General features: G+C 57.5%; 3 long non-coding RNA genes across 6 annotated transcripts; 1 reads left to right on the forward strand and 2 right to left on the reverse strand.

The window, feature by feature from the left end:
* Positions 1-1,440: 1,440 nt before the first annotated feature.
* Positions 1,441-3,702, reverse strand: LOC112864657 (uncharacterized). Its single transcript, XR_003223984.2, has 4 exons — positions 3,528-3,702; positions 3,334-3,428; positions 2,736-2,813; positions 1,441-1,719 (listed from the first exon to the last, which is right to left on the reverse strand). It is a non-coding gene; the product is annotated as an uncharacterized LOC112864657 (long non-coding RNA).
* Positions 3,703-21,055: 17,353 nt separating this feature from the next.
* Positions 21,056-22,593, reverse strand: LOC147574558 (uncharacterized). 4 transcript variants are annotated; one of them, XR_015244330.1, is made up of 4 exons: positions 22,501-22,593; positions 22,125-22,224; positions 21,850-21,983; positions 21,056-21,314 (listed from the first exon to the last, which is right to left on the reverse strand). It is a non-coding gene; the product is annotated as an uncharacterized LOC147574558 (long non-coding RNA). The 4 variants fall into 4 exon arrangements; XR_015244328.1 differs by having other exon boundaries at positions 22,125-22,330; XR_015244329.1 differs by lacking the exon at positions 22,501-22,593 and adding an exon at positions 22,427-22,499 and having other exon boundaries at positions 22,125-22,330.
* Positions 22,594-22,623: 30 nt separating this feature from the next.
* Positions 22,624-23,741, forward strand: LOC147574559 (uncharacterized). Its single transcript, XR_015244331.1, has 2 exons — positions 22,624-23,159; positions 23,503-23,741. It is a non-coding gene; the product is annotated as an uncharacterized LOC147574559 (long non-coding RNA).
* The last annotated feature ends 1,238 nt before the right edge of the window (positions 23,742-24,979 follow it).

Below are 24,979 nucleotides of genomic sequence, written 5' to 3' on the forward strand. Positions count from 1 at the left end.
AATAGCATCTCCTGTGGCCACTTAAGAGACAGTAAAATGTAAGCGAGGCAGGGGCTGAGGCTCTTTCCTTGTGCGGGGGGCTTGGGGGGGGGGTCGCTTCCGGGGTCGGGCACACAGGTAGCAGGAAGGGACCAGCCTGTCTCAGCCACGCACACGTGAACCCCCGCCGTGCTCCCTAGGGAGGCATTGACCGCAAGTCAGTCCTGGTCCACAGGCCAGCCTATGTCTACGCCGCCTCTGCTGTCCCAGAGATGTGCCAGAGTGTTCCGTGTTTGGGGGGCAACAGAGGGGCCTCGAGATCAAGGATTTTGTCCCTCGCCACGGGATCTGGGTTTGACTCTGGCCCTGCTATTTACTAGCTGTGTGGCCTTGGGCACGTGACTTGATCTCTCTGAGCCCTAGGGTCCTGGTCTGTAAAACGCAGATAATCATACAACCTTCCTCACCATGTGATTCTGAGAATTGAACGAGACGCCCAGCACAGAGGTTGGCATTCGGCAGGGCTCAGGAGACAGGAAAGATGCAGGAAGTTATTACACTGTATGTTAACTAACTAGAATTTAAATAAAAACATTTTTAAAAAAAGGGGAGGGGGGGAGTGCAAAAGAGAAGTCATTCTGGGTGGTCTCCCTGCCTGTGACCCAGCCGCCCTGTCCCAACACGTACACTGGGGACACCTTGCGCATGGAGATCCGGAGACAGACACGAAAATATTTATAGCGACTTCTAGCAAAACACTGGGAGGAGGGGCCAAATGTGCCCCGGAGAACGGATAAATAAATAGCTATATATTAGCCAGGGGAGGATCAAATAGCTTTAACAATGCGTGGGCTCCTGCCACGTGCACGATCTGAGAGATTCCCTTGCAAGAGAATATTGAACACGGAGTTTACCTAAACCAAGATCCCGACCAAAGCATGCAACATGCAGCCTATCTTTTTTAAGAAAACCAGAAAGAATAAATGAATGAGTGAATGAATGAATGAATGAATGAATGAATGAATGAATAAAGGAGGGGGACGCCTGGGAGGCTCAGTCAGGTAAGCATCCAAATCTTGGTTTCGGTTCGGGTCACGATCTTGCACTTTACGAGTCCGAGCCCCTCGTCGGGCTCTGTGCTGGCAGCGTGGAGCCTACTCGGGATTCTCTCTCTCCCCCTCTCTCCCCGTCTCTCCCTCCCTCTCTCTCTCCCTCTCTCTCAAAATAAATAAATGAAAACACTTTTAAGAAGTCTTAAAAAGATGATTTTTGTTAAGATAAGGGGCAAAGACCTTTTGGAAAGCACTCCTGGCTGGCAGATGAGGGGACGGGGAAGGAGCACGCCAAGCACGGCCACTTTGGGAAGCAGTTCGGTAACTTCTTAAAAGTGTAATATACACTTGCTGGGTGACCTGGCGACTCCAGTCCCCGGCATTTACCCAAGAGAAAGGACCACATATGTTCATACAGAGACTCATAGGCCAACAGTATGGCAGCTTTATTCATCGCAGCCCCAAATTGGAACCCGCCCAGCTGTCCGTCAACGGGTGGAGGGGAAAAATAGACTGAGGTCTCTCCGTTCAGTGGGATCCTACCCAGCAATAAAGAGGCACGAGCCGCGAACATGCAAGCAATGGCCGACGGATGGATGGCCAACCCGTTACGCTCAGTGAACATAGCCAGACTCGAGGGGCTGCATACTGTAAGTTTCCGTTTACAGAAGATTCTAGAAAAGGCGAGCTGTGAAAGGAGAGATGGCAGGGTGGTGTTGTCGGGGTGTCTGGGGGATGGGGGAGGGAGTAGAGTCCTTTTATCTGGATCCTGAGCCCAGGATGATCCTGGCTGACACTCGAGCCCATCCTAATCTGTCCCAGGTGTCCTCGGCTTTGCTCCACCAGGAGACCCCAGGGCTTTTCCTTCCATCTGGAGGTACCCGTCTACCTGATATAGCCCCCACGTCCACACTCCTCCTCCCGGGTCCTCCAGGAGACGTCACTACCCAGTCCCCAACCCCCAGCCCACCTGGCCGCAGGTGCATCTGCAGTCCCCACAGACAGCAGCCTTGAGTCCAAGCCTGCTTAGACCTCAGACCCCTTCCCTACCTCGGAATGTCCATCTGTCTCCCTGCGACTCACCCCCACCCTGTGCCCGGGGTCACAGAGTCCCGCCTAGTGCTTGTAAGACCTCTCAGGGGCCACAGACTGGTCGTTCAAGGGCAGCCCTCTGCTGGGCTCCTGCCACCTGACCGCACCTGTCTCTGGCTCCTAGTAGAACCCTCCAGAGGCTGCTTGTGCCCATCCTTACCTCCCCCACAGCTTCCTACCAGGATGTCCCGACCCCACCCCCACCCCAGCGGGGAGCCTGGCTCCAGCCTGGCGTCAACCCGTCCTCGCCCCCCTCTCCCTCTGCTGCAGCAAGGTCTGCTCCGACCGCGTCTCGTAATCCTCCTGGCCTTGCCCTCAGGCCTCCTGTGACCTGTGGGTCCCGCACCCTTCCCCAGACTGGCCCTTCTCTGGCATCCGGGCTTGTACGGAAGGGTCTGGAGTCAGATGCACAGACCTCAGAGCCTGCCCACGTCACCCGTGAGCTCCTGGAGCTCGGTTTCCAAGCTTGGAAAACAGGAGCGGGGACGGATGCCCCAAGAGCCATCACAAAGAGCACCCTGCTGAGGTTATTTTGACGCCCGGGGTGGCAGGCGCGCCCCGGGCCCCCACACCAGAACGCGCGTGTCCCCAGGGCGCTGCCGCTGGCCTCACCTCTTCCTGTACAAAGTCACGGTCTGGCTCATCCAGTGCCGCCGGGGCCGCCCGGGTATCTGCGGGGCCAGGGGTCACCTGGGTGGTGGGGGAGGAAGCAGGCCTCTGTGAGAGGTTTGGGGGCCTCACAAGGCTGGGGTGGGGGCTGCGTAAGCACACTCTGCTGTCTGTGAAGCACACACTGGCTGTAGCTCTGCCCCCCCCCTTGGCTGCCCGGAACAGCACGTCGCGATGGGTGAGGCTTTAATGAAAGCAGTCAGGCATCTGTAACAGTGGTTGTCTCCCAAATTAGGAGATATTTAGCAATTATTCCCAGGGAATGTACCCCGGGTAGGTGAATCCCTTTTTGTAACAACTGTGGGGCGGGGGAGGGGGTCTTTGCACCTGAGAGGGTGTTTCCCAGCATCCTCTAGGCTATGATGGTCAATGACAGGGCATTCGTTCCCTGGAGACCGGGAGGCGGCTTCTGCCTGGGCTTTCTTCCCAGAGGAGCAAAGGTTTGGTGACCCTTGGGCCCTGGCCAGGTTGTAGAGCGCCAGAAGATATCAGAGAGGGCACCTTTGGGCTCAGAACCCAGAGATCTGGGTGTGAGTCCTACCTTTACAACATGTGCTGGCTCTGGGACTTTTTAGCAAGTCCCTGCCTCTCTGCCCCATCGGGGTCTGTGAAATGGAATGAAGACATCACAGGTTCCTGGGAAGAAGAGAAGACAAGAGATGAGATGAAATGAGCAAATACTTTGTAATCTCTCAGGCTCCAGACCCGTGAAACACGGCCATAACGTGATCGTACCGGCACGTTCCAGAACATTCCTATTTACAGTCCAGCCCCTTCCCTGGTGCAGGGCTTTTGCACATTAGCGTCGATCGTCTGGGCTGCCAACACCGAGGATGGCCGGGTGTTCAAAAACGAACAAATAGGCCTCCCAAGAACTCCAAGCAAAGATCGGCACTGTGGTTCTGGCCGTCCGTGGCCAAGAGGGTGCAATTCTGGCCAAGTCATTAACCACATGGGCCTCCGGCTTCCTCACTGGAAACCCGGCGATCGTAATCACGGGCCAGTTTACAGTCCAGAGAAGGCGGAAGGTTGGAATGTGGTAGGACAGGGCACCATGAGCCTAAAACTTACCAGCATTTCACACGGAAAGGTCCCAGGACAGAGTCTGGCCCCCGGCAACCACCAGCCCCAGGCCCCTCCGTCCCTAAGCGGCCAGGAGATCATCTGGACAGACAGCCGCACTTTCCCAAGATCCCGCAGCCCTGTGTGTTCATGTGCTTAAAACCCAGGCCTCTTATCTTCCGGGGCTTGTATCAACGTCCACACTTTGGCTGTTATTATCGCTGGCAATTTTTTCTCTAAAATTTATTAAAGATATACCATAGGCCAGGCACTATTCTAGGCACCCCTCAGGCATCGTCATATCGATTCCTCGCAGTAGCCCTACAAAATCCATTGTTTATTGTAACCGATGTTGTTGTTTTTCCTATTTAACAGATGAGGAAATAGGCACAGAGAGGTTGAGAGATCTCTCCAAGGCCACACAGCTCTATGGCCCCAGGTCTGTGTCCCCACAGAGCATGTGGCTCTGACCATTGCCCCACACTGCCTCCTACCCCGCAAACCCTTGTGGCCACTCTGACGGCCCGGCACATCCGGCCACCCTGGCTGGAGGGGGGGACACCGGATACGTGGGGGGGGGGGGGGGGTCACTGCTGATCTAGCCTCTCCAGAGTTCAGGATCTGCTCTTCCTCCCCTGCCTCTTTGCCATCCGCCCTGCCACCCCGGCTCTGTTTTCCTGCCATCACACAGCCACGTCGCCCTGGTAGCTGCCCCTCGTCTCTCGAGGTCCTGTTTCCCCGAGAAGGGTGCAAAGGGGCCAACTCTGGCTGGTGACAGGAATGCGTTATCGCCACCTCTCAGATCACTTCTCTGTCCACCGGGGGGTCCTAAGCCCCTATGCCGCACCAGGCGCCGTTCTGGGAGCCCGGGGTGTAGCCGGAAAGAAGCTGGGGCCCACCTTCAGGGAGCTGGTGTTCCGGAAGGGTGCTGGGTCCCCCACGGCCCGAGGCAGACCCTGGCTGTCCGTGGCTGCCAGACACGCGGTCCAAGAGACGGGACGGAGGGAGAGCCGGGACCCGGCGGTGCCCACCTGCCCCTCCAGCAGGACCAGGGCACAGGAGAGGGTCAGCCCCGGGTGGAGGAGGAGGAGGTGAGCCGAGCAAGCAGCAGCGGGAGGACGAGTGAGGCCCGTAGCTCGGCGACGTGGCTGCTGGGTCATGCGGGGCTGGCCGGGATGGCCCTGGGCCCCGGGGAGCCCCCTAGGCCGGTGGCCATGGCCTCCACTGGGCAGCCTGGGTGATGGGACGGACCAGCCCCCCCGCCCCCACGTGTGGGCCGTGCTCCCCACTCTGCCGGCAGGAGGCAGAGGACCGGCGGCGGAGGCGGGGGTGGATTCCTGCCTGGCGACAGCCGCCAAGACTCGGTGCCAGAAGCGGCCCCTCCCACGCGGTCTCAGTGCCGGGCTTTGCAAACACACTGGAATGGAAACTGCCAGCTTGGGCTCCACGCTCCCGCCAAGAAGAGTTGGCTCGTCGCGTGGGACGGTGCGAGCGAGCGGCGGTGTGCGTGGCTGACCCGCCGGGGAGCGGCACCCTGAGTCCGGCCAGGAGACGCCCACTCACCAGTGCCCACGGTGGGGGGTGGGGAGGAACCAACCCCCCGAGGGCCCATGGCCTGCTGGTCCCGTGGATCCGCGGCCTGGAAGGCTGGCCGGAGCGTCACCATTTCCGTCCAGCCCCAGCCTGCCGATTCCGCCTGCAGGAGCCCATCCACGGGGCTCTGCTCAAGACCCTCCCCAGGAAAGACCCCTCCCCTCCGTGCAGGGCCCCCAGGAAGGGGCCCACCCTTGGCCGTCCAGGGCCGGAGCCTCAGTATCCAGGAGCTCCCCCTCCCCACCACCAGTAGAGGAAGCCTTCGTTCCCCCCGGGGACGGCCTGCGGACACGGATAAAACTCTCCTCTGTCCCCAGTTTTTCTCCCAAGTAGTTTTTGGTCCATGGACACTAGACAGCCTCAAAGCAAGAACCCAGCACTGGATGAGGGAGGGGTCTGGGGACAGACGAGCATCAAAAATCACATTCTGGGGGCTCCTGGGTGGCTCAGTCGGATAAGCGTCTGACTTCGGCTCAGGTCACGATCTCACGGTTCTTGGGTTCCAGCCCCGCGTCGGGCTCTGTGCTGACAGCTCAGAGCCTGGAATCTGCTTCCCGTTCTGGGTCTCCCTCTCTCTCTGCCCCTCTGCCACTCATGCTCTGTCTCTGTCTCAGAAATAAATAAACATTAAAAAAAAATGGTTAAGACCGTGGGGCGCCTGGGTGGCTCAGTCGGTTAAGCGTCCGACTTCATCTCAGGTCCTGATCTCACAGTTTGTGGGTTCGAGCCCCACGTCGGGCTCTGTGCTGACAGCTCGGAGCCTGGACCCTGCTTGGGATTCTGTGCCTCCCTCTCTCTCTGCCTCTCCTCTGCTCATGCTCTCTCTCTCTCTCTCTCTCAAAGATAAATAAACATTAAAAAAAAAAATCACATTCCCCTTCAGAAGGTGCAGGAAGGCATGGCGGGCTTGCTCTGGGCGGTGGGGTGGGTCAGATGCGTCCCTTCCAGAACCTGATTTATCACCGAAGCAGGACTGCTCGCATTCCAGCCAGCAATAGGTTTAGAAACCAAAAAAGCCCGATCGTGCCTCCACCCTCGGCCCACAGCACGTCCCCATCCTGGAGATGCATCCAGCCCAGAGGACCACAGGGAACCCCCACCCCAACCCAGGATGGGGACATCTGGCGCATGGGGGATGTTGTCACCCGGAGGGGTCTGCACCCCGCTGTCAATGTGATTTCCAAGCTAGAAATCGGGATACATCAGGCGTCGATGGGTTTGATCTGATGTGAAAAGCACCGTAAAGACGTTGCAGCCAAGCCGTGGGTTCGGGAAACCGCGCGTGGAAATGAGCACAGCTGCGTGAAATCCGCTCTGGAGCCCGCTTCTCGGGGGTCCCCGGGGGCCCACGGAGGGGCCTGGGTGGCACAGGATGCCAGGGACAGAGCCCGCACCGAGGCTCCTCACCCTGGACTCCGTGTAGCCCCCTGCCTGTGTCTGCCTTTGCGGCCAGACCGCCCCGGGAGCCTCGTCCGTGGGTCAGCACTCCCCTTGTCCCCCTGATGGGACACGGCAGGCGTCCCTGCTGTGCGGGAGGTCCCCGAGAGCAGGCCCTGCCTCAGGCTTCTCTGTGTCTTTCTCTGCACTTGGAAGGGGAGGGGGGGCACCCAGTTGGTGGTCCAGTGAGGGTTGGACACCTTGAAAATGGAAAAGGGCTCACTCTCCGTGGTTACCACAAAGACAAAGACAGGGAGAGAGTAAGAAGGCAGCGTCTCCACCCTGCCCTTTCTAACAGCCTCCCCGCCCTGCCCTCCTTCCCCTTCCTTCCCCTGCCCTCCTCTCCCCTCCTCAGAGTTACAAAGACAGAGCCCGGTGATGCATCCTGGTAGGAGGGGAGGACCCTCAGCCCCGTCCGCCTGGAGAGAGAGATATTTGGCTCAGCAGGGGTCTCAGGGAACACCCCTCCCACTCACGCCCACCCTTGGTCACAGACCAGCCCTCTCTGTGCCCAGGGCTCCTTCAGACCTCTCAGATCCAGCCAGGGGGGCTTGGGGCTGATTATCACTGAACCAGGGATGCTCCGATTGGGTGGGTGCAGCCGCGTGGGCCCCAGGCTCCAAGGTTAATGTGCTGGGGGCCAGGGGGCCTCACCCACACTGCCTGTACTCCTATGGGTCCCAGGTTAGCTCTGACCCTGACTTGGAAAGCATTTTGAAATGTGACCCTCTGCCAGCTCCCCCAAACGCAGGTGGAGAGGAGGAGGGAGCAGAGGGCCCCCCAGGGACCTCACACACCTGCAGCCAGCACCCCAGCCCCCTTGTCCCCTCCCCTGCCCCCCTCCTCTGCGCTCCAGGATCCGCGGGGGGGCACAAGCTGTGAGGACCCCTGCCCCCAAGCCCTGGCTCCCTCCCGGCCCCTCCCCCGCTCTCCCCGGAGCTCTCTGCCTCGCTGACTTCAAATGATAGCAGCACAAGCTAGCACAAGCTGGGGGTGGGGGGGGTTCTCTCTCTTGTAGTCAAAATCAATGACAATGACAGAGTTATAAGGCGAGCCGTGGGGAGGAAGAAGAAACGCCTGGTGTCAAAATTGATCCAGGAGGCACTTAGAGGAGCCTATTAGGATTTCAGTCGCCTTAGGGTGTGCTGCTCGGCACAGAGGGGCGTGATGTCAGCGAAACCTCAAGCAGGCAGGCAGCCTTCTTCCACGGCGCACCTGTCATTAATGTGGAAGGCGGAACATCGCAGCTATTAGTCTGGGGCGGGGGGGACACGGTGGCGATGTCTCAGTCACACGAGGGGGACGGGAAAGCTCCACCAGGAGACGTAAAAACGCCGTCTTGGGGAGGGAAGAAGGGGAAGCCCCGAGTGGGCAGCTGGGGCGTTGCTGGGTGTCTCGGGGCCGCCGAGAACCAAATCTGTGCCACACTCAGGGGCTGATCCTCGCTGGTACGGGGGGATCCGGACAGACCCAGGCTGAAGCCGGGATGGCCAGCTGCTGCCAGAGGGGGTCTCGCCGTCGTCCTTCTGTTGTCCTCCCTGGCAGGAGGCCAGCACGCCAGGCGAGGCAGCGCCCGGGGCTCACCGCGCTCCTCCCCCTGAGCTGCACCGGCTCCCGTGCTCCCCAAAGAGAGGAAGGCAGCGGAGGATGAGGGTGTCGCTGGGGCCCCCACTGTCTGTTGGGGAGAAGATCGGGGTAGCTCAGGTCGTAGAGCCTTGACGGTGATGACCCCGAGGGACGCAGAGGATGCCTGCCTCACGGAGCTGGCTGCCACGGTGAGTAGAATCAGGGACAGAAGCACAGGCACCGGGCACCGGTGTGGTGCAGTGGGGCAGAGGGCGGGGAGTGCAGATGAGTTTGTTGGCCTCAAGGCAAACACCCGATCACAACGCCTTCCTCCCCAGCACCCACCACACCCACCTTCATTGGGCGCCCTGTGGGCACCTTCTCCTGACGCTGGTCACCATGACCATAATGGTTCCGTGATGGTACAAGGCAGTGCCTCCGGGATCAGGGTGTTTGGGGTGGGCCCCACCCTTGAGGGGCACGTGTCTGCCGTGTGCCCAGCACCCTCCAGGCTTTGCTGGGCGGCCTCGCCGAACCCACATCGCCAGCTGGGGGGGGGGGGGGGGGAGGAGCTTTCTGGTCCCCAAGTCACCGATACCGGCGAAGCCCGGTGCAGACAAGGTCAAGAAACCTCCCAGGGATCACAGAGCTCGAAGCAAGTGGCAAGGTTGGAGTTTGAACCCGGTGCCTTACGGTTTCCCTCCCTTCCACCCCCGCCCCCCAACAAAATCTAACTCTGCGTGACTCACCCCACAAGTTTGTGTCGCGAGTCTCCCTCCGGAAGCGAAGCGCAAGGAGAACCGGGAAGGCTGGGACGGCCTCGGTGTGGGATCGCGTGTGGCTAATATTCCCGTTAAATAAATACATTTTGCTAATTGGATTACTCCGACAGTATAATATACTACTGGATTTCCAACACGATGCTAATAAATTGTGTGAAGAACTTAATCATGTTAGCATCCCGAAAGCTTGTAAGAGATGAAATTAGAGAATCAGGCAAAGTTGACATCCAGGGCTTTGGTGAGGCTTTCACGCCCGCGGAGTTTCCAGGAGCTTCCCTGCGCAGGTGCCCTGGGTGCGGAGAGGGGGGAGGGGAGAATAGGCATGCGGCCAGAACGTGAGAGCTGCTGTGCCCCCTCGTCCTGGGATGGATCCGGGGGCTGGAGGCGGTGGAGGGAGGGGAGGAAGTTTCCTTGGTGGATAAAGGCCGCCCCCACCCCCCCCCCCTTGCATCAGCCCTCACACTCCGCCTTCACCCACCAGAAGTCCACGGTGAGGGCAGGGCAGGGCCAGGGGGCTGTGGTTCCCCCTAAGGGTCCACGCAAATGGACGACAGCACCCAGAGCCCGGCAGCCACCTCCCTGCCCTCTGCGTGTCCTTTCCGCGGAGACTTGTCTCTTCCAGATGCCTTTCAAGATGTTTCCACCCACAGAGACCCCGGGCCGCGGCAGCCACAGAGAGGTTGTGACAAGGGGCCTTCGGTTTTGAGCCAGGTGGCTGAGACTAGACCCTCTCCTCTGCGTTGACCCCCCCCTCCCGGGGGCTCCAGAGAGAGATGCGCCCTCTTTCCCTCTCCTATCCGGAAACAGGGTAGTCGGTGTTGAATTAACATTGGTAACAGACTTCCCGGTGGAGACCAGAATCTGAGCGCTCTTGACCTCTGCATCGCTGACCTGACCCCGCCCCCTCCTCCGTCCACCAGGAGGGGCTGAGGCAGGGGACTTCTGCTGGAGACACAACAAAATCTGCCATCCCACCGAGCGCACAAAGGTCAAAGGACGAGGCAGACCTTCCAGGGACACGTGGGTGGCTCAGTGGGCGAAGCGTCTGACTCTTGATCTCAGGGTGGTGAGTTCAAGTCCGGGGTCCAGCTCCCCACTGGGCAAGAAGCCTCCCCGAAGAAAAAAAAAGGCAGATCCATCGCACACGCACACACACACGCACACACACACACACAGGCGTGCGTGTTCACGCGATTGTGGGCATACACGGGTCTGAAAGCAGCCCACAAAGAGGGCCATCTCTTTGATGACCAGAACCTCATTAGAATAATAACCGGTTTCCGTGGCAGCCCTCGCGGGTAGTACGGCAAATGTCTCCCTAACTCTTCGGGCCCCAGAGCAACAGTTTCCACGATTCTAATTAGCAGAGCAAAATCCAGTTAGTTAAACAGAGTGAATGAAAGGACCCTCCTCTTGCTGGATTAGCCAAAAAACAGTTTCTGCAGCAGGCAGTTCCAGAAGTCCAAAGAAGGCCACGATGAGGGATGCCCGCCCCGCGCGGCGAGGAGCGCCCGCCTGCCTCCACACCCTCCCCACGGCGCCCCTCGACCAAGCAACCCACTTCCCACTCCCACGCATGCCCGCAGCCACACACATCTCACCCACGAGCTCACAGACCCACCCACCCATCCATTCGTGCAACAAGACTCAGCCTGTGCACCGGGCCCTCTGCTCTGCGCCCCACCCCGCGTAAGTCTTGTTTGGTTTATTCAACACACGCGTGACGCTGGCCTTCCGTGTGCCTCTGCTAACCGGTGAGGGTGTAAGACCGGAACGAGGCAGCCCCGTCTTCAAGAACGTTACGTCCAGGATGCAGCGGCCACGTCCTAGGAGGCAGAGCCCGCGAATGGTTCGGAGGGTGCCCGTCTCTTCTGTGGGGCAGGTGGGCACCACGCGTACGTAGGCGCCGGGAGATAAAGTCCCCGCAAGAGAGACATGAGGGGGACACTCGGCAGGCAGGACGGGGGCATCGAGTCAGGGACGACGCGGCAGGAGGTGGGGCTGAGCCTTTGCGGCCGGCCGGAAGGAACCGGGGAGAACACCGCGGTCCTCTCCAGGTGAGGGTGGCGGGCAGAGACCGGGACCCAGGTCCAGACGGGAAGTGAGGGGCAGAGAACCTGACTACCTGGACACGAGGAGGGAAGGGTGGCTCGGGAGGGGAGGGGAGGACCACAGTGACGGGATGGCTTGAGGCCACCTGACGGGGCAGCCCTGGGAAGAAACAGCCTCTCACACAACTCGCGCATGCGGGTCACGGCCTCCTGCACCGCGTGTCTATTCAGAGCTATGCCCCCGTCTGTGCCAGCTACGGGGGGTGGGGGGTGGGTGGGAAAGAGACACACACAACCCCCACCACTGGCAGACAGAGACAAAGGCACACGCACAGGGATTCATGGGAACCAGGATGAGAAACCCAACGCCACGAGCTGAGTGACCTCCCCCATCTCCGCCTGGGGAACAGGTGTCCGGCTGAAAGGCAGCCTTAGCCACCGGTTCTGAGGGTCCACCGCCAAACCCCCTCCCCGTCTGGCCCAAGTCTGTGCGCGTCCTCGCAAGTGGATCTTACGGGGTGTCCAGGGAGAGCGGGGACAACCAGGCATCGTCTCCCCCCTCCCAAGAGCCCGTGAACCCCGCACGCGGATCCCTGTGCTCCTCTGCCCCTTTGCCGCGCAGCTCGGCGCTGTTCCTGGTCACCCGGTCCTGGCGGGGTGTGGACAGGCTTTGTCTCTGGACCTTCAGAGGGCGTGGTCTCACTCGGTGCTCCTTCCTAAAGAACAGAGCTCACCGGGAGCAAGTCACACAATTCGCTTCCTAAGCGGAGGTTGGAACTTGACGTGTTCCTGGGCCCTTCGCGTCCTACGCCTTTCTCAGCACCTAACATGAGGCTCTCGGGTGCACGCTGAATGAATCAGTGAGTGAATGAATGAATGAATGAATGAACCAAGCAGTCCCCTACCTCCCCCCTCCTCCTGGGTGTAAGGCGTACTCAGCGCTTTCTCATTAATAAGCATTTCCGGGGGCGCCTGGGTGGCTCAGTTGGTTGAGCGTCTGACTCTTGGTTTCGGCTCAGGTCGTGGTCTCACGGTTCATGGGTTCGAGCCCCACATCGGGCTCTGTGCTGACAGTGCGGAGCCTGCTTGGGATTCTCTCTCTCCCTCTCTCTCTGCCCCTCCTCTCCCACTCTCTCTCTTTCAAAAATAATAATAATAATAATAATAAGCATTTCCAGGTCCGTCATCACATTTGCACCTTACGAGCACGGTGATGTGTTTCCAGTCTAGAACAAGGACGTGTAAAATCCTAGTTTCCTTGGACTCCTTCATGCTTCCTTCTTCCTGGTCACTTCTGTGTCTCTCCTTTGAAATTTCCATTCTTGACGTGACCTTCTGATGATGTCTTTGTGGAGTGGGCAAGGCCGAGGGAACCACAAAGCCATTCAAATGCCACCTCCTTCTCCACCTGCAGTCCAGCTCTTGGATGGCAGGGTAGGACCGGGGAGGGACAGGAGGAGGGAGCCTGCCCGCTCAGCGGGGTCTCTTGGTCTCCACTCTGCCCAAGCCTGGGCGGCTCAGCCAGGGCAGAAGGAACCCAGGGGTAAGTGGAGAGGGGTCTCGGTGACAGAGATACCAGGCAGTGATGTTATTTGCTGCGACAGGAGGTAAGATAATAATGGAGAGATTTCCGCCCCAGGCTCCAGGTTGGCATCTACAATCACTAAGAAGGGAGAGGAAAGGAAGGGAGGCAGATGTGTCTGGGAGGAGAGGAGCGTTCCTGGGACCGGTAGCAGTGTGTGTAAAGCTCAGAGAGCAGACAAAGCTCGGAGAAATCCAGGGTGGCCAGAGTAGAGGACAAACAGCCCGAGGCAGTGGAGAGCCGGCAGGGGCCGAGACGACAGCCGGCTTCTACACGCACACCAGCTCTGATGCCTGAACCACCGGGAATTTTGTGCACCGGTGGTTAAACCCAGCCGTTTTTAAAAATTTTAAGTATATAGGGGCGCCTGGGTGTCCCAGTCGGTGAAGTGTCCGGCTCTTGACTTCAGCTCAGGTCATGATCTCACAGTTCATGCATTCGAGCCCCACCTCGGGCTCTGTGCCGACAGCTGTGAGCCTGCTTGAGATTCTCTCTGTCTCTCACTCTCCCTCTCTCTGTTTCTCTGTCTCTGCCCCTCCTCCGCTCATGCTCCCTCTCAAAATAAATAAACACACATTAACAAATTTAATCATATAAACTTACGATTAAATAAAATGTATTGAAAACAATGGTCATAAAAACTCCAAACTCTCCCACTTACTAATTATTTTTATTTTTATTATTTTTATTTTTATAAAATTTTTATTTTTAAAATAAATTAAAATTTGGAAATATTAAATAAAGGTGAGCACCACACCTTTCTTTCCACTCCACGCTCAGTGACGTCATGCCCTCAGTTCAAAATTGGTTGCGAGGAGAGGATGTTCACCGCGGAAATTGGCAAACTCCTCAAGTCAGGGCTTGATGTACGCGGTGTTCCTGATTGTCTAGACTCGAGAAAGCAGTCGAGAGAACGTTGATCAGACGATTCAACTTTAAACGGGTTTATTGCCATTACGTTGTGAACGTCACCAAAAAAAGATTGTCCGGGGGGGGGGGGGGGGGTGGTGCGGTTGGACCGCAAGTACAGATAAAAGGAACTCAGCAAAAATCAGCACAGAGCATTCCGAGCATCACTTGGCTGGATGGAATTTGCAACAAGGAATATCGCAGAGCTTATTATCGTCTGTAAGTTTGTGCCTCGCACAAACTTAGAATTCTTCTCAGTAAAACTCACGCGCACACACACATGCACACGCACTGGTTTTTCGGAGAACAGGTTGTCAGGCATTCGTCAGCACACCGCGGTCCGGGAACCGCGTTAGGTGTAGAGGGTTTGCGCTGGATTAAGAGGCTATCGCTGAAGGGCTGCCTGGGTGGCTCAGTCGGTGAGCCTGCTTTAAAAAAAGAAAAAATTATCCATTTTTTGAGACAGCAAGCGTGAACAGGGGAGGGGCAGAGAGACAGGGAGGCACAGAATCTGAAGCAACTCCAGGCTCCGAGCTGTCAGCACGGAGCCCGACCCGGGGCTCGAACCCATGAACCACGAGATCATGACCTGAGCCGAAGTCGGACGCTCAACCGACGGAGCCCCCCAGGAGCCCCCAGAATGTGATTTTTAATGCTCTTCTGTCCCCAGACCCCGCCGTCTTCCGCAGCGGCCGACGTTCAGAAGAAGCTTCTTTGCCCGGTGGCGACTCGCAGGCCGCGGGGCCTCGCGCCCTGTGCCCGCCGCCACAGCGAGAGGCCGGCAGCCAATTCAGCGCACTGTCCGAAGCCCCTGCGTGGTGCCACTGCCACGCTCCTTCGAGCCTTTCAGCAGAGAATCCGCGCCCTCGGCCCCTCTGAAGCGCGAGAGACGGATGGCTGATCCGCCGAGGAATTTCGCTCTACAAGGTTAAGCGTGTTTGCCCAAGAAATACGGATAATGCTCTCATCACATGTGACCTTTACTGTATGTGGAACACTGTCCGTGACAAAAATGCCGTCTTTTAAATGGTTTTCACACCAGGGCATCCGGCCATTAATCATGGTGCGTGCGAGTGCCCGTGGCTGCCTAGGAAATCCTGGAGCCCACCTCCGATGCCGGGCCTTCACTCCATTATCGCGGCCACGGCCCCGTGGCGTCCTGGGCCGCGAGGACTCCCCGAGGGCGCGTTCTCCACGTCCCCGGTGGCAGCGACTTCGGGCCCCCAGAGCTGGCGAAGACCTCGTTCTTGGTGCCTCTGCTGAGGCTGTGTGTCGAGCGTCAACGGCATCCCTGTTCCTCCCTCTCCTGCTGGAAGCCTGGGTATTGTTCAGGGCTTGGGGTGGGAGGGGGGCTGGCCGGCTCCTGCCTCCCCCCTGCACGCCTAATTGGAGGAAGGGCCAGCTACAGAATTCAGGATATTCGCTTCCACAAAGACAGTCTCTGATGTCAGCCGGGAACATCTGCGCGGTCCAATTAGGTAGCCACCAGCCACACGTGGCTCGCAGGCCCTCAGAACAAAGCTTCTCCTAATGACGGGGGCTGTGATGGGACGCACGGGCCGATTTCAAAGCCTGGTACCAATAACACATGCAAAATATGTTCTTAGGGCGTTTGCAAGCTGATTCCACGTCGACGTGCCAATGTTTCGGATACGTTGGGTGAAATAAAGCATAGTATCAGATTTAATTTCACCTCTTTCTTTTTGCGTGTTGAACGTGGCTACTCGAACGTTTAAAACCCCAGACGTGGCTCGTGTTCTACTGCCGTCAGGCGCGCAGCTATAGGCCAAACCCAGGCTCCAGGCAGAGACCTGGCCTGGGTGTGGGGAAGACAGATGGGGAACAGAAGAGAAGTCCAGCCCCCCGCCGCCCCGCTGAGTTCTCCTTTGGAAGGGACCGGAGATGACCTCGGCAGGGAGCAGACAGTGGGTGTCCACCCCAAGCAACCAGCAGCGCCCCCCACCGGGAGATGTTCAGCTCTCCCCTGCCTGGCATTTTGATGCATACACCTGTCCTGGGCCAGTTCTTAAAATGACCAGGAGACGAACACTCAGCTGCTGGACGACCGAGACGAGGAGCTTCCTGACGCGTCCTGGATGTTTCCCAGGCCACATCCAAGTATAACCCAGTTTCCATCACCGTCCAAAAAAGTACTTGGGGTCCCCGCCCTGTGACCATGACAGCGTTTCTCCACCGGGGTCACGCTGGGGCCGACTCACGCCCAAACGGAGGGGAAGCGCCTTCCAGGGCCGAGGGCTGCTGGGCTTGCCTGTGGTGGGGGGCCTGCTGTCCGCTCTCTCCGAGGGATTTGCCTGGCAGGCTTTTTGGAGCGTCCCCGATTGCCAGACTTTCTGTGCGCTGAGGGTTCAGACACGGAGATGCCCACCCCCCCGCCCCTGCCCCAGCAGGGCATGTTAACTGGTCATTGCAAACACTGGGGTGCGTGATGGGAGGCCCATGAGCTACCTGGGGGTATTTAGCCCCACCTGAGGATCTTTGAAAAGACCAATTACAAACGCACAGGAAGGTAGGGGCGGGAAGGACATTCTGGGCCAGGGCGTTCTGGGAGCCCATCTCGGAGGAATGTGGCAAAGTTAACTGTGGGGAGTACGAGTGGGGTGGCCGGGGGACCCCGGGAAGTTTGGCTTCAGTGGACTAGAACGGTCAAGGCAGGGAGTGACAGGAGACAAAGCTGGAAGAGATGGGGGTTGGGACGCAGGGGCAGGGGGACCTTGAATGCCACACCCAGGGATCCACCTTTCCCCTGGAGGCAATGAGGCAGCACTGAGGGGCTCCGAGCTGGGGCAGAGGAGGCCAGATTTAGAATTTTCCATGAACTGTTCTGGTGGCCGGCGCTTGGAGTTGAATTAACACCAAAGGGACAACGTAGGTGCTTGAGCTCGGACACTGGAGTTAGGAATTAGGAATAGAGAAGAAGCAAAGGTCCAAGAAATATTTAAAAGATGTAATTGATGTAAAAGAATAAAATAAAATAAAATAAAATAAAATAAAATAAAATAAAAAGGGTCGGTGGGGGGGGGCGCCTGGGTGGCTCAGTCGGTTAAGTGTCTGACTTCGGCTCAGGTCATGATCTCACTGTTTGTGGGTTCGAGCCCCGCGTCGGGCTCTGTGCTGACAGCTCGGAGCCAGGAGCCTGCTTCGGATTCTGTGTCTCCTTCTCTCTCTGCCCTTCCCCCACTTGTACTCTGTCTCTCTCTGTCTCTCAAAAATAAATAAATGTAAAAAAAATTTTTTTTTCCCAAGATGTAATTGGTCAGACTCGATGTCAGATTCAACGGGGGGGTCAAAGGAGACCACCTTGGGGGCGTCTCCTAGAGGTTGGCTCTGGTTTCCAAACAAGAGAAAAGCAGAGCCAAGCCTCCAGTAAAACCCGGAGGCGGAAACCACGTCCGCCAATGATGCGTCCCGGGCTGGAACCGCCTCGCAGCCACCCACCGGCGGCCTGCTGACCTCTGGCTGGCGGTCAGGCGGCCCAGGGCACAGGGGTGACTCTGGGGCTGCCCACAGCAGCAGGTCAAACCCAGCTAAGTACCTAAATAAAGATGTGATTTTAATGATGATTGAGTTGAAGCACCTCATTAATTTCATGTGCGGGGTGGGGACCGCCGGATCGCACTTCCCGAAACTCACTGTTTGCCTGGCCCCAAGACATCCCCGTGCGACGTCTGGTTGGGTCTAATTTAAGTATGTAAATTTAATGGTTCAGTAAGTAAAATGCCTTTATTGTTTGGAATGGTTTGTGCTATAATTTATGGGCTCGGCTGGTTCATTTGATGGGTCTCTCTGATGGAGAAGGTGATGGCCCAGGAGCAGCTATTATTACAAAGAACTCAGGGCAAGTGCGGAGAAAAATTCAGCCCCGCAGTCCGGAACGTCATAGTCCCAGCCTGCTGGAGCAGACCGGTGGCCAGCCAGGCACCAGCAAGGGCACTCTGGCCCGGGAGAGGCCAGCTGCGAACAGCCAGGGCGGGTGCGGCCTTGGACCCTCCGGAGGGTCAGCGGGCAGGAGCCTGGATTCCCGGGTTTTAAGAGGCATCCGAAGCGGGAGCTCTCAGAATGGGCAAGAGTCTACACATTTTAGAGTCCCTCCATGCACTTCCTGACCCGACCCTACACGCGATTTCTCTCCTCCTCCAAACACACACCGCACCCCTTGCCTGCTGGCCAGGGGGCAATGGTGAGGGGTGGGGGCCAGCAGGGCTGAGAGATGACGGGCTGGTGGGCAGAGCAGGGGGCAGCCCCAGGGCGGAGGTCAGCCGGAGCACCAGGAGCACCTGTTTCTCTGTCTCCCTGGGAAAGATGCCAACACATAGCGATGGGACGACGGGGTCTGGGAGGCAGGGGCTCCGAGGATTTAGGCGGGAAGCCAGCGCAGGTAGAAACTTGATCTTCCTTCTGCTTGCCCAAGATAATTAGTGAGTCGGCCCGAGCACTCCCCAGCCCCACGGCAAGGTTCCTCCATCCTCCCTGCCCTCGGACCTCTTTCCACCTCTCCCCCCCCCCCCCCCCCCCCCGCCCCCGTCCTCTTGGAGAGCCCCGCCCCCCAAGAAGCCAGTACTGAGAACCGGGTCCAGAGAAAACCACTGGTTTCTCTGCTTCCATTGTGTTGCTCTGGTCCTGGGTAAACTGAGTTCTCACGGGAAGAAAATCTGGTAAAAACGGGAGTCAGGGGAGCCTGCTAAGAGGGTAAGTTCTGGAAGCCCTGTTAAAGAAGATTTTTTTTTTTTTCAACGTTTATTTATTTTTTTTGGGACAGAGAGAGACAGAGCATGAACGGGCGAGGGGCAGAGAGAGAGGGAGACACAGAATCGGAAACAGGCTCCAGGCTCTGAGCCATCAGCCCAGAGCCCGACGCGGGGCTCGAACTCACGGACCGTGAGATCGTGACCTGGTTGAAGTCGGACGCTTAACCGACTGCGCCACCCAGGCGCCCCAAGAAGATTTGATCTTTAGGGTGTGAGGCTCTGAGGACACGGCTCATGACATGTGACAGTGGGTCGCACCTCCCGAAGGAAGGGTGGATTGTGAGAGGGGCCGAGAACGCGTGGCCCTCCCAGCCGTCAGCTCCAGCTGGCAGCTGCCCATTCCAGAAGAGGCTACTGAGGACCCTGCTGAACTGAGCACCCCCCGCCCCTTCTCTCTTCCAGGTCCTGGTTCTCTCCCTCATCAGGTTTCATCCCACCCTCTCCCTCGAGATGGTCCCTATCAGGGTAGGGATAAATAACCATGGCCACCTCTCAATTTTCCACGGCTGATTATCCACTTTGTGGATTATCTAAAGCCAATTTTTTGCTTCTAGACCAGCATTATCGCACCCACCGGCCCTCCCCGCCCCACCTGAAGGGGAAATACTCAAAGGGGAAGTCTGCTCATCTGCGACTCAGCCTCGGAAAAAAAAAAAAAAAAAAAAAAAAAAGCATTTCGGAGAGGGACCCAAACCACAGCGGCGGAACATGGGTGCTGTCCCCACGAGATAAACACCTGGGATTTTGCCTCACGCGCCTTGCTGATCCCCGTTAACAGGATAAGAACAGCGTGCTAAAATGAAGCTGCCTCCATATTTGCTTCCACTTCGCTTCTCCCCGTGGGGAGACAGCCCCCCAAAACAGACTGATGATTGCAAACTGCTTCTGTCCGTGTTCACAACCACGAGGACCTGCTGGTGTCCACTGCGGGACCGAGCCCGTTCAGGAGGTGGAAATCTATGGAGACAGAAAGGCAGAACCCACACATTGTGGCTGGATCCCCAGGGAGGGGACTCCGAGGCCAGGAAAGGACAGCAAGTCACTTAATCAAGAGGGGAGGGCAGAGGGTAGCAGTGGGGAGCGAGGACCGGAGGGAGCCTATGGAAATACCTCATTCATACGATTGTCACGATTGTCACCGAGGGCGAACAGAGCTCCAGCAGCAGGTTCTGGGAGACAGAGAGACCCGTCCTGGAGCCCGAGAGGTTATCCACCAACTGCCTGCACACCGTTGGTGGAGGGCTGCTTCCGGGGCATCAGTCCTCAGCACTTCTGGCCTATGCCTCTACCTAGAAGGATGCTGACTCAGGCAGCGAGTCCGGGCATAAGAGCAAACAGAGGTCAATGTCAAGGGGCTCTGAGTGGGGCACCAACAGGGTCTGCTACACCATTTTAATAGGAAATTATTCCCAAGGCCGTGCAGCTAATGGCAGACGGAGAGCCTTCTCCAAAGCCCAGCACCACCCCCGCCCCCCGCACCATGAGGATCCCCTGCCCGGCGGTGTCCCCGGTGGGCCTGCTTCTGTGGGCTCCCCACGACACGCAGCTCCCGGGTCAGAGGGCACAGCAGCATTCCTGCTGACTCTCCCGCTGCTCCGTCACCCCTCGTGGCGCCAAGGGATGACATCACAGCACCAAGGTCGAAGGCCGGGGACATGGAGAGAGGTTGACCTTGAAAATACTGGTTTTTTCCATTGACACAACGAAGGCCGGCTGGAAGAAACATCCCGGAGAACTGGAGCCCTCACACCTGCTGCCGGGGACTGAAAAGGGGGTACGGCCGCTGGCGAAACCAGTTGAAAAGAATTGAAAACGGGCGTTCACAGCAGCACCATGGACAACGGCCAAAGATGGAAACGCCCCAAAGGTCCATCCACGAAAGAATGGATAAGCAGAGTGCGGCCAGTCCACACGCTGGAGTGTTGTTTCGGCCACGGAGAAGAGCGGAGTTCTGGTCCCTGCGGCCACGTGGATGGACCTTGGCTCCTTTACGGGCAGTAACGGCCCCTGTTGTATGACCCCATTTGCGTGAAGTGTCTAGAGTGGGAGAAATCTATGGAGACAGAAGGCAGATTCCTGGTTGCCGGGGCCGGAGGGGGCCCCTTTATCGCGGGGTTTCCTCTTCGGGGGGTGAAAACGTTTGGGACCTAGGCAGGGGTGATGGTGGCGCAACATCATGAGCGTGCTAAATACCACCGCAAGGTATTTTAAATCGTCAACATGGTAATTTTGCATAATGTGTCTTTAGTGAGATTATAAACATTTACTGCACGTAATTCAGAATGAGAAACCGCGATTCTTTTTCACACCCGGAACGGAGCCCGGGGACAAACCCAAACCAATAATAATAAAATAATAAGACCTAACAGCTGTGGGAATAAAATCGTCTCTTTGGCTCACCTGTGGATAATCGAGAGTTAACTCTTAATAAAATAAAACGCAGGAGCAGTGGGAATGAAGATTATCTCCTTAGCCAACTGCCAGAGACCATATTCATAAAATAATGACTCATAAAATTATTTCCTTCATTTTATTGTACAAGACGTAATTGTAGCTGGGCTGTTCCCCAACTTCCAGGGGAAGGTTATTGTCAATCAAGATGAAAAGTGTCATAATTTAAGTCTGTCCCAGCCTGACGGGAAGGTCCATATGGGTCTCTAAGCGAGGCGCGTGGTGGCAGGCACGTGGAGCCGTGATTGACATAGTCACCGGCAGACCAGCTTCCTCCTGGACCTTCGGGGACCACGTGGACCGGATGGTCACTTGGACGAGTCCTGGAAAAAGATTAAAGAAAGGAGCGGTGTCCCCACCCAGCGAACCCTGAGGGGAGAGATTACAGTGACAGAACATGGGAAAATAATTGATTTCCCCTTTTCTCCCCTGCGGCTGCCTAAAGCTGGAACCTTTGGAGCAAATAATACAGCCTGGAAGTCTGGGGGTCAGTTGCATCCGGTTTTGCCATCGCTGCATTGCTGTGGTTGCGTTTTGTTTCTTGTTTTGGTTTTTTTGTTTGTTTGTTTCGTCTGATATCGGGAAGTTTGTTTGGTTTTGCAAGGATGCTTACAGGGGACCAGGCATTAAAGGGGGAACCTATACTCAGCCGGGGCTCGAGGATGTACTGCCAGAAGGCAATACGACTTCAGCCAGAGGCAACCCCGGGCGGGAGAGATCCTCAAAGCAGGACGTCCCCGGTACGTCCGGTGTCCCGCGTTGCAGACAGAGCCTCCCCGGAGACTCCCCCAGACATCCCCGTGCAAGACGGGGCAACCCTCCTTCGCCCCTTCCTGGATCCCTCGTGTGGAGGCTTACTCTTCTCAGAACGAACAGAACTGGTCCGGCAAGGCACGCACAAGCAAGCAGCCTGTCTCGTCCCCACTCCCTCCGGGTCCCGGGTCCCGGGAGGCCGGCCGAGTTTCTCCCGGGAAATCAGAATATTGGGGAGGCTGCGGGAATTTCCGAGGACAACAGCAGAAGGTTGCAGACAGCGCATGCCCACCACCCACACCCTCACACACACACACACACACACACACGCACACGCACACTCTCTCCAGCCCTCTCTACTCTCGGGAGCCCCCACACACCTCATTGGCATCCAGTCCCATTAACTGATTGCTTCTCCCGCTGTAATATTCTGGGCTGCTTCAGCAAGCCTCCTTCTTTTGTTTCTGCTTCCCCGCTGTCCTTTGGAGAGAGGCCGGTGTTGATTAATATGAACGCTCTGCCCGAACCTCTTTCCTCTTCTCGGCAGAGGCATGGATCGATTGGCATAAAGCAAGGATGGACATCACTATGGAGGGTGGAAGGAACAGATGCTGGGGTCTTTGGGTGGCCAAGACTTGACATCTTTTTTCTCCCCCGAACCTCCTGGTTCGCCTGCCCAGACCGGGCTTCAAGCGAGCGGCTGGAGGGGCTTTGCTGCTAGGATGCACTGCTCTGTGCCCAAAGCCGCCGAATTACCTCTGAAACAACATGATGATCAGCTGGGCAGGGCAGGGGCGCCAGCCTGGGGTGGCGGCAGGCCCCGGGGTCCCCTGCCTGCTCTCCCTCCCCTCCCCCTCCACTCCTCCCCTCTCTCTTTCCTCTCCCCCGAGCTGCTGTAACTGACATTTTCCATGTGACAGGTTCTGTTTTCCCTGCCTCCGGTTGCCAAGGAAACAAGCGCAGAGGACCGCAGCCAGGGAGCCGTTAGCGGCCTTTTTAAGGGGCCCTGGACATAAACAGCACTTCCCATCATGGGAGCCGGGCACAGAGGTTTAAAAACACAAAACAATACAGAAGAGGGGGCTAACGTAGAAAAAAAGAAGTCAGGGGGGAAGGGTTCCCCCCCCCCCCCAACCACCACCGGGTTAATGGGAGAGCGAAGGATGGAAGACAGATCCCAGAGAGACGTACACTCTTCTGGACAAAACCAGCCACCTTCCCGAAAGGTCTGCTGCTCTCCTTGATGTGCAGAAAAGCAGACACCTGGCCCCCAGCCCTGACGTCTTCACTGAGACCAGAAACCTACTCGGGACTGTGGCTCCAATGAGCTGTGGGGGCGGGGGTGGAAATCCTTGGGCTGAAAAGATGCTTTTCTGCAGGCAGGCGGGGCCATGCAGACCTAGCCTCGGAGGAAGGTTAGGGGTTCTTGCTTCTCAGGGCACCCTTGCTTCTGCATAAATGGGGGTAGAGGGGCAGGCGTTTGGGAGAAAATGGCCGAAGAGCAAGGGGGCAGAGGGCAGGGCGCCCCCTCTTTCAGGAAGCCAGCTGGGATTTGAGTAAGACAGAGACACCTTCTCAAAGCAACCACTTCCCCAGCCTCGTTGTTTGTACACACGCGTGTGCGTGCGTGTGCGTGCGTGAGCCTAACCATGGAGGTTCACGTGAGCGAGTCTCGGTGGACCCAGCCCTCTGCAGGCTTGGGGAGAAGACTGTTTATCTGCAGACCGCCCAAGGCAGCACCCTCTGGTTTCCCTCCAGTGTCTCCTTCCCCTCCGCCCTCACCCCGACCCCAGCACAGGAGTGACGGTTGGCTGCTCTCCACCAGCCTGTACCTGTGTCCACCCAGAAGCCTCTGTCCCACCCACACGCCCAGTTAACCAAGTACTGGCGCACGGATAAAGCGAATTTCCCTCCATGATGAATAACCGTTAGTTACTGTTTGTTCTCTGCTCGTCGCTCCTTGTTTCCACGGCATTAAACGTGTATCATTAAACATCTTTCTATCCTGTTTTTAATGATTTCAAATGCCCTCCCCTCTCTGGGTTTCAGGTCCGGACCTTTCCTCCTGGATGCGCCCTGGTCCTCTACACTCTGTAGACTCAGACCGGAGCTCGCTGTCTCCCACTCCCTTCCCCGGAAGTCCCTAAGTCAAAGCCTCAGGGTGGCCCATCCTCCTCCCTCGCCCCCTTAGCTCGAAGGGGCTGTCAGCACATCTGTCAACTTTGGATTCTGTCTCTTGAGTGTTTCTGACCCCCTCTCCTATCGGCACCCCTCCTGCTTCTAGCATTTTCCCTGAGTTATGACGGCTGCCCCAGTCGGTGCCTGCCTCACCAGCATCCCATCTCCTTCCTGTCCACCAAGGCCGCTGCCACCCATGGGATCTCTCCTCACACGAACCTGCCCCCACCCCTGGAAATTCGTACTTGAGAGCACCTGATGCAAAATCCTTAGCCAGGCGCTCATCACCCTTTGCCTTCTGACCTTGACTCAGCCTCCCGGATCCTTCTCCTGCCTGAGCCCTGGCCCCTCACCCTTTCACACCTCCGTTGCTCCAGCCTGGAAGTTTCCGCCTCCTTATCCTGGCTCTGCTTAGCAACGCCCACCCTCGAAATGCCACCTCCGACCAGAGTCTCACCTGCCCTCCCAGGTCAAATTGGTAGGTACCCCCTCCGTGCTGCCCTCACCTCTTCTGTAGAGCCTCCCCTGAGGTCCGGCCCAGGTTTGTTGTGTCCTCGAAGGGCTGAAGACCATTTGCGGGCTGACAATTGACCTACACCCAATAGCACAAATGCTATGTGCATAGAGGTGCATGTGCCTGTCCTTTCTTTGTCCCCATGATGGGCCCCTGGAGGGCGAAGACAGACCTCCTTGTAACAGAGAGGCCCCGTGGTAGCATCTTGAACAGCACCCGCACGTGGCACGCCTGTCCACGCGTAGGACAACGTCCCCGCATGACGGACGATCGTCGAGTTGAGAGGCGAGCCTCCTTGAAATGCCTCTGCTGAACATCTTCATGGTGAAATGTTGGAAACATTTTAAAGGGTTCAAAATGGATTCGGCTTTCTTCATTAACAGCAAGGAGGAGGAGGAGGAGAATAACACGTGGTCCACAACCCGGATGCCCCTTTGAGATGTTTCTTGAAAAGGAGCAATTCCCCTTAAAAAGCGAATTCACAGCACGTGTTGAGAGATGGTCAGTCTCCGGACGCGGGGGAAGCGGCCCGGCATTGTTTGC

The sequence above is a fragment of the Puma concolor genome, chromosome E1, assembly GCF_028749965.1.
Source record: "Puma concolor isolate L17-30 chromosome E1, mPumCon1.1.hap2, whole genome shotgun sequence".
Taxonomy (NCBI): domain Eukaryota; kingdom Metazoa; phylum Chordata; class Mammalia; order Carnivora; family Felidae; genus Puma; species Puma concolor.